Below are 10,873 nucleotides of genomic sequence, written 5' to 3'. Positions count from 1 at the left end.
GGTCTCATTTCTTCGGCAGGCAAAACGCCGAAACGACTCGAAAGAGCTCTCGGAGCTGTCGGAGACAACGGCATGGAAACACCGCGAGAGAACATGTCGAAGCCCTAGCCGCTCGCTCGGCTCCTCTCCCGGCGCGAGGACGCCTTCTCCTGCGCGTGCACAGCCGTGTTGCGATTCCGATCGCGCCGATCCGAGCCCGGCGAGCGGCGTCGAGAGTCCGCTCCGCGGTGGTCCCCACGGTGTGCCTCCCGGTCGGTCGTTCGTTCCCCACCTTCCAGCCACGAGAGAGACTCGCGCCACCGACGTCGACGGCCACCGTCGGCCGCAGTTACACCGTGTCCGTTCGCGCATTCGCGTTCAATTTGAATCCGCGCGGTGCGCGTGCCCGAGCCGACCCCCTAGCCACCCTAGCACGCACGCCAACATCCCCTCGCTAGGGATCTTCGAACGCACGCTTGTGCGCACGCGCGATCGAAAGTAGAGTGCTCGTTGCAGACGCGCGCGCGCGCGCTCGTTCGTGTCAGCGACGTGTCGGTTGGCTCCGGCTGGTTAATTCGTCCTTCAGCTGAGGGTGAGGGCCATGTCCATCGTCCGCGCGATCGCGGGATCGTCCTCGTCGGCTGCCGGAAGAGACGCGTGATTCGGCCCGAGTCGGTCGATCGATCGGTCGATCGATCGTCCGTTCGTTCGTTGATTCGTTTGTTCGGTCGTTCGTGGAACCGCGGCGCCACGATTGCGGTGAGTTCGACGTTGCATACAAACGCTGCGTTTACAGCCGGATGTTGTATCTCACAGATCGTCCTGAGTTCATCTTCAGCTGCTGCAAGGTTGATTGGCTGTGGGGAAGCTAAAGGTGATCTCAAGACGATTTTAAATACAAGATCGGATCGTGAATACCATTACGGCCATAAAGTCAAATTCTAGATTTTACATCGCCTGAAGTTTATCTTCGGACGCTTCGAAGCCAGTAAAACCTCAGACAGCACCGGACATCCAATGGATGTACGTTTCACGTCCAATTTATGTCCGTATGTCCGATTTACGTCCGTGGACATAAATTGGACGTAACAAGGATGTCCTTATTAGACATCGGACCTGTAGGACGTCCGATGTACGTCCATTGGACGTCCTATATCTAAAGTTGTGACAAACGTACGTCCTATGGATGTCTTTTGTAAAAAAAGTGGACATATAACGGACGTCCAATGGACATCCGTGTGCTGTCTGGAAACGATCCGTACAGCGTCAGAAGACGAACTTGAAACGATCGCAGATGTAAGATCCGACTGTGAATATCGCTCTTATGTTTACGAGTTTTAAGTTCATCTTCTGATACTGTACGAATCTTTTTATTAGCTAGCATAGTCTAAGGCCCATATTCTGAACTCTCTTTTATTACTAAAAGTGGCTCTAAAAGTGACTTACAACCAATCAGGAAGTTTATAAGCTACTTTTAACGATAAAAGAAAGTTCAGAATATGAGTCTAAGGATAAACTTAAGACGACCATAAGCATAAGATCCAATAAGTACCGTCCGTGGAGTCCCGTGAAATCATCCCTGTGTGTGTATGCGACGAGAGGTCCGCTAGCGCCACGTGTCTTTGCTTTTTCCTCTTTTTTTCTCTTTATTCTTTAGTCTCTAACCAAAAGAAGCATGTTATACGAGTACGTTTTTGTCCATGATAGAAGCTACATTCCGATATTCACTGCCAGTACTGCAAATATATATATAGTTTGTGTCACCTATACCTATAAATTTTCAGTGCTGGCAGTGAATATCGGAACACAGCCAGAGCCGCGCGATAAAATGAAAAAATGCGCAGCGTGTGGGCGACGGTTTACTTCGAAAGCGTCGATTAGGTCGATTCGATCGAAATACCACACCGGTTCGATATCCCCGACTAGAGAGCCCCGTTTTCTCCTCCACGATCTTCGCGAACGACACTTGCGTAGAGCTCGTGAGTAGAAGAGGACAATGGGAATAATGAAGGGGAGAATCTCTCTCTCTCTCTCTCTCTCTCTCTCTCTCTCTCTCTCTTTCTCTCATGAGGACACTTCCGTGTCTGTGTAACGATACATCGATATCGACGGAGAAAGTACTACAGCACTCGTCGCGCTTGCGCTCGCGCGCGTGCGCGAACGCGACAGCGGGAAGAGCCGACGGCGCGAAGCGCGGTCGCGCGCGCCTGCGCATCTCTTGTTCGATTTTCAGGCGTAAAAGGCGCGCGTGTTTTATTTTTGGCCGGTCGCCATTGCGCCGCGTCGCGTCGCTCCCCTGTTCCGTGTCATGTTGTTACGGCTTTGCGTAACTGGGAGGACAAGTTTTTTTTAAACGATCACTCTTTTTTTCCTCTCTTCACACTTCACACTTAATCGAGTTTTGTCGTCCATTCCTACGTCGCCCGACCGGCCGGCGGACGGACGCGAATAAAAAGCTCGACTTTTCCTCGACTCTTTGCATTCTCACGTCGATGTTCGACGTCGGTGCTCGACGACCGTGCTTGACACCTTTATCACCTTGTCGTCGTTACCGCCGCCGTATCCGTGAGCATCGACAGCCCATCTCGATGCTTTCGCTCTCCCTGTTGCTTCAGTTGCACTTGCATTCTCCTAGTTTGTAATTAGACCAGCGCGAAGAGAGGAGGCAAAGGGTCGGGGATCTCGCAAGACACGGAAGGGGCGGTAACGAGATATCGCGAGAGATCGTCGCGCGGGAGAGTCACGCCGGAGTCGGCAGCTGACAGTGTGTTGGTTGTGATCAGTGATCGTACGGAAATTCATGCATACGGCGGTACCGCGCGGAAGAACGCGAGAGAACGGCTGCCGGAAGTCGCACGCGCGGACAAGAGGCGCACGCCATCGATCTGTCGAGTCCGGGTCCACCATCGCATCACAGCCGCCGCTTCCCTTCGCCGTCGGCCGAGATCGCTGAGATCGGTGAGCGAATAAGTGTGCACCGTCTACGTACGTGCGTGGAGCGTCGCGCTCTCCGACAAGTCATTCGTCATCGTGACGATGCTGAGGAACTTGCCGGCTGCTGCGATGGAAACATGAAGACCGTGACAAATCGCGCATCCGATCGAGGAAGCTCCACTCCTATCGACCATAAATGACGTAAGTACCCTTGTATATTCCTCCATACTCGAACTCGCCGAAACTCGTCCAATGTAGGCCACGATCGATTGATCGAGGTTAGCTTTGCTTCTGCAAGCGATCCCTCGAAATCTACTCGGGATCGCGAGACTCGATCGGCTTCGATTCTCAGGTCGATTATATTCCGCGAACTTTTCGTGCGTTCGTTACTTATCGTTACATTTGACCTTGTCCGAATAATTAGTTTACACTTTCGACCCGTAAGAAAGGAAGCTGGTGTACAATTAGTGTTTGTGCTTATCTAGATAAAATTATGTGTGTGCACAAATGATCGTCCAGATAAAGTCTCGACACCGTCTTAAGCCCGTATCAGATTATGGATTGGGATTGAGATTGAATTGAAAGTTGACCAATTAGAAAAAAGAAAATAATCTCAAATATAGTAAACTTAGTCCTAATTGGTCAAATTTCAATCCAATCTCAATCCCAATTCATAATCTGATACGGGCTTTATCTTCGTCTGCATTATTCGACGGGCTTTGATCCTCGGATCGATCCACCTGCAAACATATTCTCTAACTTTTTATAAGGGCATCGTTATCGTTACATTTGACCTTATTCGAATTAGTTTGTACTTTCGACACGTAAGAAAGGAAGCAGATGTACAATTAGTGTTTGTTCTTATCTAGATAAAATTATCTGTGTGCACAAATGATCGTCCAGATAAAGTCTTGCCACCATCTTACCTTCGTCTGCATTATTCGACGGGCTTTGATCCTCGAATCGATCCACCTGCAAACATATTTACTGTAACTTTTTGTGAGGGCGTCGTTATCGTTACATTTAGCCCGTACTTTCAGAAGGTTAAAAGAGAAGCAGGTGTACAATTAGCGTTTGGTCTCATCTAGATAAAATTATGTGTGCACAGGTGATCATCTAGATAAAGTTTCGGCACCAACTTGTCTTCATCCGCATCGTAAATTGAGGAGAGTGTTATCTCAATAAAATTATCTAAGATGACACTCGCAGATAATTTAGTTTGTACTGTTGCAAATATGTAAGATATCGAAATATTCGTTCCTACGTCGTACGCGTTTGCGTTATGCTGTACTGCATGCATCCGGCGGCATTGAGGCTGAGATTGCGGTGAGATGCATCTATAATCAGGATAAAATGCTAGAGGAATTTTATGCTATTTTATCTTTATTTAAAAATCATCTAAGCGCGACATTGTATACAGTCGAGACTTAGCGGCGACAAGAGAGGAAAGGAGGATTAAGTGCGGCGAGAGAAGATAGACTAATCGTCGTTGCGCGGAATATATACATATATATTTTTTTTTTAACATTTTTTTTAACTATTGTCTTATCAATTTATAATGCAGATGAATATATATTTTTTTAACTATGATTATTACGATTAGTCAGATGTAGATATTTAGTAATATTTAAGATATTTATTGGCTTGGAAAGCATATGTCCTGTGACATATCCTTGTATCAAAAGATAATTAAATTTTTAGGTCTTGAGGCAATTTTCTTTTTAACTTTCGATGCAGAATATATGGAAGAAAAAATGCAACGTAACGATAACGACGCTATCGTCAAACATTACGGAATAGAGTGTCTCTTGAATCTTAAGAGGGGCATCATATGCCTCAAAAACCGTTTTCAAAGCTATTTTTACGAATTATTTTAACAGAAACGGTAGGATCAATGGATTTGAAATGTTCACAGTGTATTCATTAATGTTCAAAGTATAAAATAAATTTTATTGAATCACAAGAAACGATCCAATTTGTAATTATAGATAAAAATGTAGTCATTCGTTTGCGGGCTCTATGTTTGCTGTCGACATAATTCCAGGCCTCTCACTACTCTGAAGTCAAAAACCGAGAAAAATTTTTTTAAATATACGGTTGCCATTATAGTCCGTACTAAATTGGAAGCAGTGAAACCAAGTTTGGTAAAATAATGACTGTACAAGAAAGTGTCGAAAATGAAACGTTTTTCAACTTGTAATCATGTTTAAAAAGAAATGAATAAAATAAAATATAACTGTGTTCGAGGCGTTCGAGGTAGAAGCGAAAACTACATGTCTACTGTATACCGTGTAAAAATTTCAAGTTATTCGGTTCAATAGTTTCTGCCTAATCGTGTCGACAGTTTACGAAAATGGTGTTTCTAAATAAATGCGTTTAAAGTTTATGTGTACTTTCCATATAGATGGTAACAAATTTATTTCATACTTTTGATATTAATGAATACTCGTACACTATGTAAGTCCATTTCAAGTTCATTGATCCTACTGTTTCGATTAAAAGAATTCATAGAAATAGCCTTGAAAACGAGCTGCTCCGCATGTAATCCTCCCCCTTAACCCTTTCACATTAGTGGGAAGTATACTTCCCACCTTTCCTTGATTCAATTTTGCGTTGTAAATCACATAATTTTGAAGAACTAATCGGGGATTCGAGTTTTCCAGATAACTGAATAGTTGTTCAACATACTCCAATAGGTTTTTATATCCAATTATTCATTTGTGATTATTTATAACAAATCAAAGTTGAAAAAATGCTTTTTTTAGGGAAAAATCGATTCCTCGGAAAATATTGAATGTAGAGGTCTGAAATTTTCACCAAATATTTTTCTGATGTTATACAAAAACGTATATTTTTGTCAGTGTTTTTTTGCAGGTTAGATTTTTTTTATAAACAAATATTTTTACAAAAACGGCCGAAATTTTATTTTTTTGCACTTTTTAGGTCTATTTTCCTAGTTTTTTCATTCTGTATCTCCATCTTATCCATATTATCAATATTATTTTACTCAAAAAATTCGTAATCAACGATTCGAGATACCCATATATCATCAATAATAATCGGAATTTTTATCAATTTCGTACATTATTATGGTCGTCATATTGAATCCGCCATTTTGAATTTTGCAAATCTGACTTCAGATTCGTAATCAGCGACCCGAAAAACCCATACACCATCAATAATAATTGGAATTTTTATTAATTTTGTACATCATGATCGCCATATTGAGTCCGCCATTTTGAATTTTGCAAATTTGACTTTCGATTCGTAATCAGCGAAAATCAGCTAAAAAACGTAGGACTACCAAACATTTTAATAATTTTCTCAAGGGAAGTTAATTCAGCAGTGAAAGAGTTAAGAATTACGATTTCAGACAGTAACGGTAAACGCTTTCAGCCGGAAATTAAACTTCAAACAAAAGTCTGAAGGCTCGCTACATCTATTGTGGATCGAAATTAATGCCTCGCATGCGAACGTAAAATGGAATGCATAAGAATCGTGCCGCGAGAACAGGCATAAAATCAATCGAACGGATCGACCATCGATTCCGCCCGACTGGCCGTACTCGAGACTCGAATATTCCTGCTCGATGTTGTCTGATTTCACACGTGACTCGTATCGCGGGATTTTGTATCGCCGAATTCAAGTCCCGTCGAATTTTACACGCATGTGAATCGATAACGTTCTCAGTGCCACGTGTTGCGAAAGCGCCGATGAAGAATGCGGCCGAGAATGCGTCGTTCGCCACCTCTGCATATTTGGTCTCATATTTTCAGCACGATTCGGGAGGCGAGCGGTAAAATAGATCGTCTGAAGCGTGCTCAGCGACATTAACACGAAACGCGCAATTAATCGATAAATACGTGATTTCCCCGGCGATTTACACGCGGCACCATCCGTACGTGCTCGCGCAGCACGTGGCGGTCGCACGGCACGAAGCCGTTTACCAAACAATCGTGCGTTTCGAGCGATCCAGGTCTCCAAGACTTGGAGAAGAAGAGCACCTACCTGCCCGCCGCGCCGCCGCCGTCGTAGACTCGGCGCAGCACAGCAGCGTCGAAAGCGAGCTTGGAATCACTCTCGTTTCTTCTCACCAGATGTCGGCCGTCTTTGCGATCATTTTCCGCGGCTGAGAAATGGAGAACGGCGTCTCTCTCGTCATACGTTACTCCCGACGATCTCTCAGGAAAAAGTGAAATCCATTATCGTCACAGTAACTCGGCCAAGAGAGACGCGCGATCGCACTCCTCGCATATTTATAAAATAGAAAACGCGAGCATATCATATCAACGCGCCTGCAGCATAGATTTCAGATGGTTCTTCACCTGAGGAAAATCATCGCGACAATGAGCGAGCCAAACGCGTCTTGGTTGAGGGAAACAAAACTTCCTAAGTTCTTGGAATTCTCTTTCTTATAATTATAATATCTGTATGCTATTTTATAACGATACAATCGACGGGTGATACAATCGACCGTCGTCGAAAGCAGGCTCGTATATTCCCTCGCGCATAAGACACATTTAGAGTTATGAGAATACAGATGTTCGGACGTTTTTAATTTAAAAGTAAGTAAACGAGACACCGGATAAAGATAATAACCCGGTAGATAATAAAAAAAACACAGAAGGTCGATATTTATAAAGAAAGATAATTAAAAGGTTTAAAAGTAAGTAAACGAGGCACTGAATAAAGACGGTAGATAATAGAAAAGCGCAGAAAGTCGACACTTACAAAGAAAGACAATTATAAAAAAGATATGAACATTTTGATCCTTATAATCGACAGGATTCACAAATTTAGCCAATCAGCCGATGTCGAAATCGAGAAGAACGTGTGAAAGGAAGACTGTGAGACTGAAAGCGGAGAGTTCACTCGCTCGCTCGCGTATAAATCGCTACAGTTAACCTTTTGAAGCACAGCGGCACTCTGGAGTGCCACTTTTTTTGTTTCATTTTATTACGTTTTTCATAGATATAAAAACACTCGATTTTCTTGCTGTTTTTTGGGTTTTCATTCGAGTATTATATTATTAAGTATGTCGTAATGTGTAATTCTCATAAACTGCTAAAACTTTAAATGTAGAACCGCTCTCAGCCAAGCCTGGAGACAGCAAGGTCCAAATGATCTTCAAAATATTCGTTTTTAATAAAGTTGAATACGTTTTTACATGCAATTTGGATTCAAATTTTTGAAGATTCGTATTTACTGACCCAAGAAACTCTATACTTTTTTTTCACAAAGATTGCAAACTTTTGAGAAAATTTGTTCGCCATATTGGATCCGCCATTTTGAATTTTTTAACTTCGACTCTGTATTTGTGATCTGTGATCGAAAAAACATATATATATATATTAGAGATGTGCGAACTATTCGAATTCGAATCGAATTGAATCTAATGTAATTCGATTCGAATCCGAATCCCTATGATTCGAATCCGAATAATTTGAAAATCTCGAATCGCGAAGATTCGAATACGAATCAAATATATTAGCGTTTGTGCATATCAGTTATAAAACGGGCCATCTGGGCCTGTATATTTGAACCCTCAACTTATTTTTAATTAATTATTAATTAATAATGTTTAATTGCCGTAATTAACCTAACTTATATTTAATAACTTAATTATAAATTACTATAAATATTTAAATATATATTTTATTTTAAGATAATATTACAATATTAATATTCCTTTTCATATTAAAATCTTCCATCATTATTTGCACGTTTAATATTCATGTTAAATTTTTTAATGGTTCGATTCGATTTGATTCGAATTCGAATGAAATTTCATAGATTCGATTCGATTCGAATCCGAATTTAAAAAATAAGATTCGATTCGATTCGATTCGACATAAAAATTCTTGATTTGTACATCTCTAATATATATAATATATATATATATATATGCTGAGTTTGATATATCCATAATATCATATCAAAGTTAGCCATTTGAAGTCGCCATATTGAATCCGCATATTTGAATTTAAAAATTTTGACTTCGGATTCGTAATCAGCGACCCAGAAAACCCCTATTATATACATAATCAGTTTCTTTTATTATTGCATAGAAAAATTCGTGCTTCAAAGGGTTAATCTAGAAATGAAGTCCAATTTTATAGCCTTCATAGTCTCAATCGGCAATTTGTAAGGATATAGAATTCGCGAGAAGACTCGAGAGGCATTTATTCGGTAAAGACGCGGCGTCTGTCGTCCGCGCGCGCGAGGACGGCTATAGGAAGAGAAAAGCGGCGCGGTTTATAATGGGCGGAATAAAACTTTCGTTTTCGATATCTGCAATCTCCTCGCGTATGCACGAGCCCGGCGAATCGACGTTGTATAACATGCACGCTTATATGGCTCATACATTGCTCTCCTGTTGACCCAAGAATCGCTAAACGTACCAATTAAGCGCGGTATCTCCGAAGTGGAAGCGCCCGGAGAATTTGCGATCTCGTTGACAAGAAAGGCCCGCGGTGTCCGAATAGTCGCCGAGAAAATGAGGAAAACCTCGGCGGAGCTCGCGGCTCGCGTGGCGCGATACGAAGTATTTCTATAATAATTATGCTTTTCTAATAGTCGCCCGTTGATTTTTGTCGTCCCGTGTCTTATTTACGGCCGTCTGTACGCGCCCGATATTATCTAAGCTCGCTCTACAGGTTTGCGACGAGTCGAACGCGCAGCCATTAGTCTCAAAAACCAACGTGATCAACGGATCAGAGCGCAATAACCTCTATTCTCAAATATCTCCGGCGTAATTTGCTATCCGTGATGTAGAAACCGACGCGTTCGATCGGTCGTGTTTAATTTTGTCGTACTGTTGCATAACGAAATTGAACAATCGATTCGTTAAGTGTGTTTTAAGATCGAATCGTAGAGTTAGACGAGGCGAGACCTCATCGTTTAACTAACGTCTCGCATGCGACACGGAATATTACAAAAAATTTAGCATTTCGCGAAAAATAATATGTTTAAAAATATGTTATACATAAAATTATAACATATATAGAAAAGACTATCTCTCTTTCTCTCTCTCTCTCTCTCTCTCTCTCTCTCTCTCTCTCTCTCTCTCTCTCTCTCTCTCTCTCTCCCTCTCTCTGTCTCTCTCTCATTTTCTGCTGATATCCAATTAAATGATAAATATAAAAGTCCTTTAAGAGCCTGCTCACAGATCTTACAGGATAAAAAAATAAAAAAATACGTTGATATTTGATTTTTACATCGAGGAAAACATATTTGGTATTAGTAACTATAATCGCATAGCGAGAGAATTGTATGCATTTTTTTAGTAATGTTACTACAGCGTCATCGATAACAACCGCATATATACATATTGTAAGTGCTATTTTTGTTAGAATAAGAAGATAGAAGAAGAATATAGTTGGAATAAAAATAATTATAATTTTAGTATAACAAAAATTATTTTTTTTCTGTCAGTGCATGGGATCGAGAAATTAATTTAACTTTCTGTCGTCTTAGACAGCATTCTTCATTATGCACATATTCAGATACGAACGATGGTTTGAGAAAAAATTGAAAAAAATCGCGCGACATTTCGTTTCGGATGAATTTGACTCGGTCGAAACGACCGCTGCGCGAGTTAACTCATCTTTGCATAACACATCGTGCGATTATAGGTTGGCACGAACGATGCTATATAGCTAAGGTTACTTTCTGTTTCTCTGCTCTAACGGCTGATTTAATTCACCGCCGCTTTCACGTGTGGGCAAAGCTGTTACTAATTGCGCGGAAATATTCAACGCAGCGTTGAGTTTCCTTCCGCTCGGCGAGCCATTTCCTTGATCGGCCGATCTCAGCGCGCCGGGATTTATGCAGCTTCGCAAATCAAGCTCTTTGATACGAGTTCGAACTATTGCACCGCGTTCGGGCCACTTTCACACCCGGGGAAAAGCAATGTTTCGATAAGTATTCGCGGTGAATAGTTGATGCGCGAAGTAGGACG

General features: G+C 41.8%; 1 protein-coding gene across 8 annotated transcripts in view; it reads left to right on the top strand.

The window, feature by feature from the left end:
* The first annotated feature begins 244 nt into the window (after positions 1 to 244).
* The window catches only part of sona (sol narae metalloprotease), a 116,945-nt gene continuing 106,316 nt past the window's right edge, over positions 245 to 10,873 (top strand). For 2 of the 8 annotated variants that reach the window (XM_025301648.1, XM_025301655.1), the window contains exons 1-2: positions 252 to 738; positions 2,763 to 3,114. The gene's annotated coding sequence lies outside the window, so the exon portion shown is untranslated. Of the gene's footprint in view, positions 854 to 2,614; positions 3,115 to 10,873 lie in introns of all 8 variants that reach the window. The other 6 variants (XM_025301656.1, XM_025301653.1, XM_025301652.1 and 3 more) reach the window with 6 other exon arrangements.

Source organism: Harpegnathos saltator, unplaced genomic scaffold (genome assembly GCF_003227715.2).
Source record: "Harpegnathos saltator strain DR-91 unplaced genomic scaffold, Hsal_v8.6 scaffold436, whole genome shotgun sequence".
In the NCBI taxonomy this organism is placed as follows: domain Eukaryota; kingdom Metazoa; phylum Arthropoda; class Insecta; order Hymenoptera; family Formicidae; genus Harpegnathos; species Harpegnathos saltator.
This window is presented reverse-complemented; position numbering and strand designations above follow the sequence as displayed.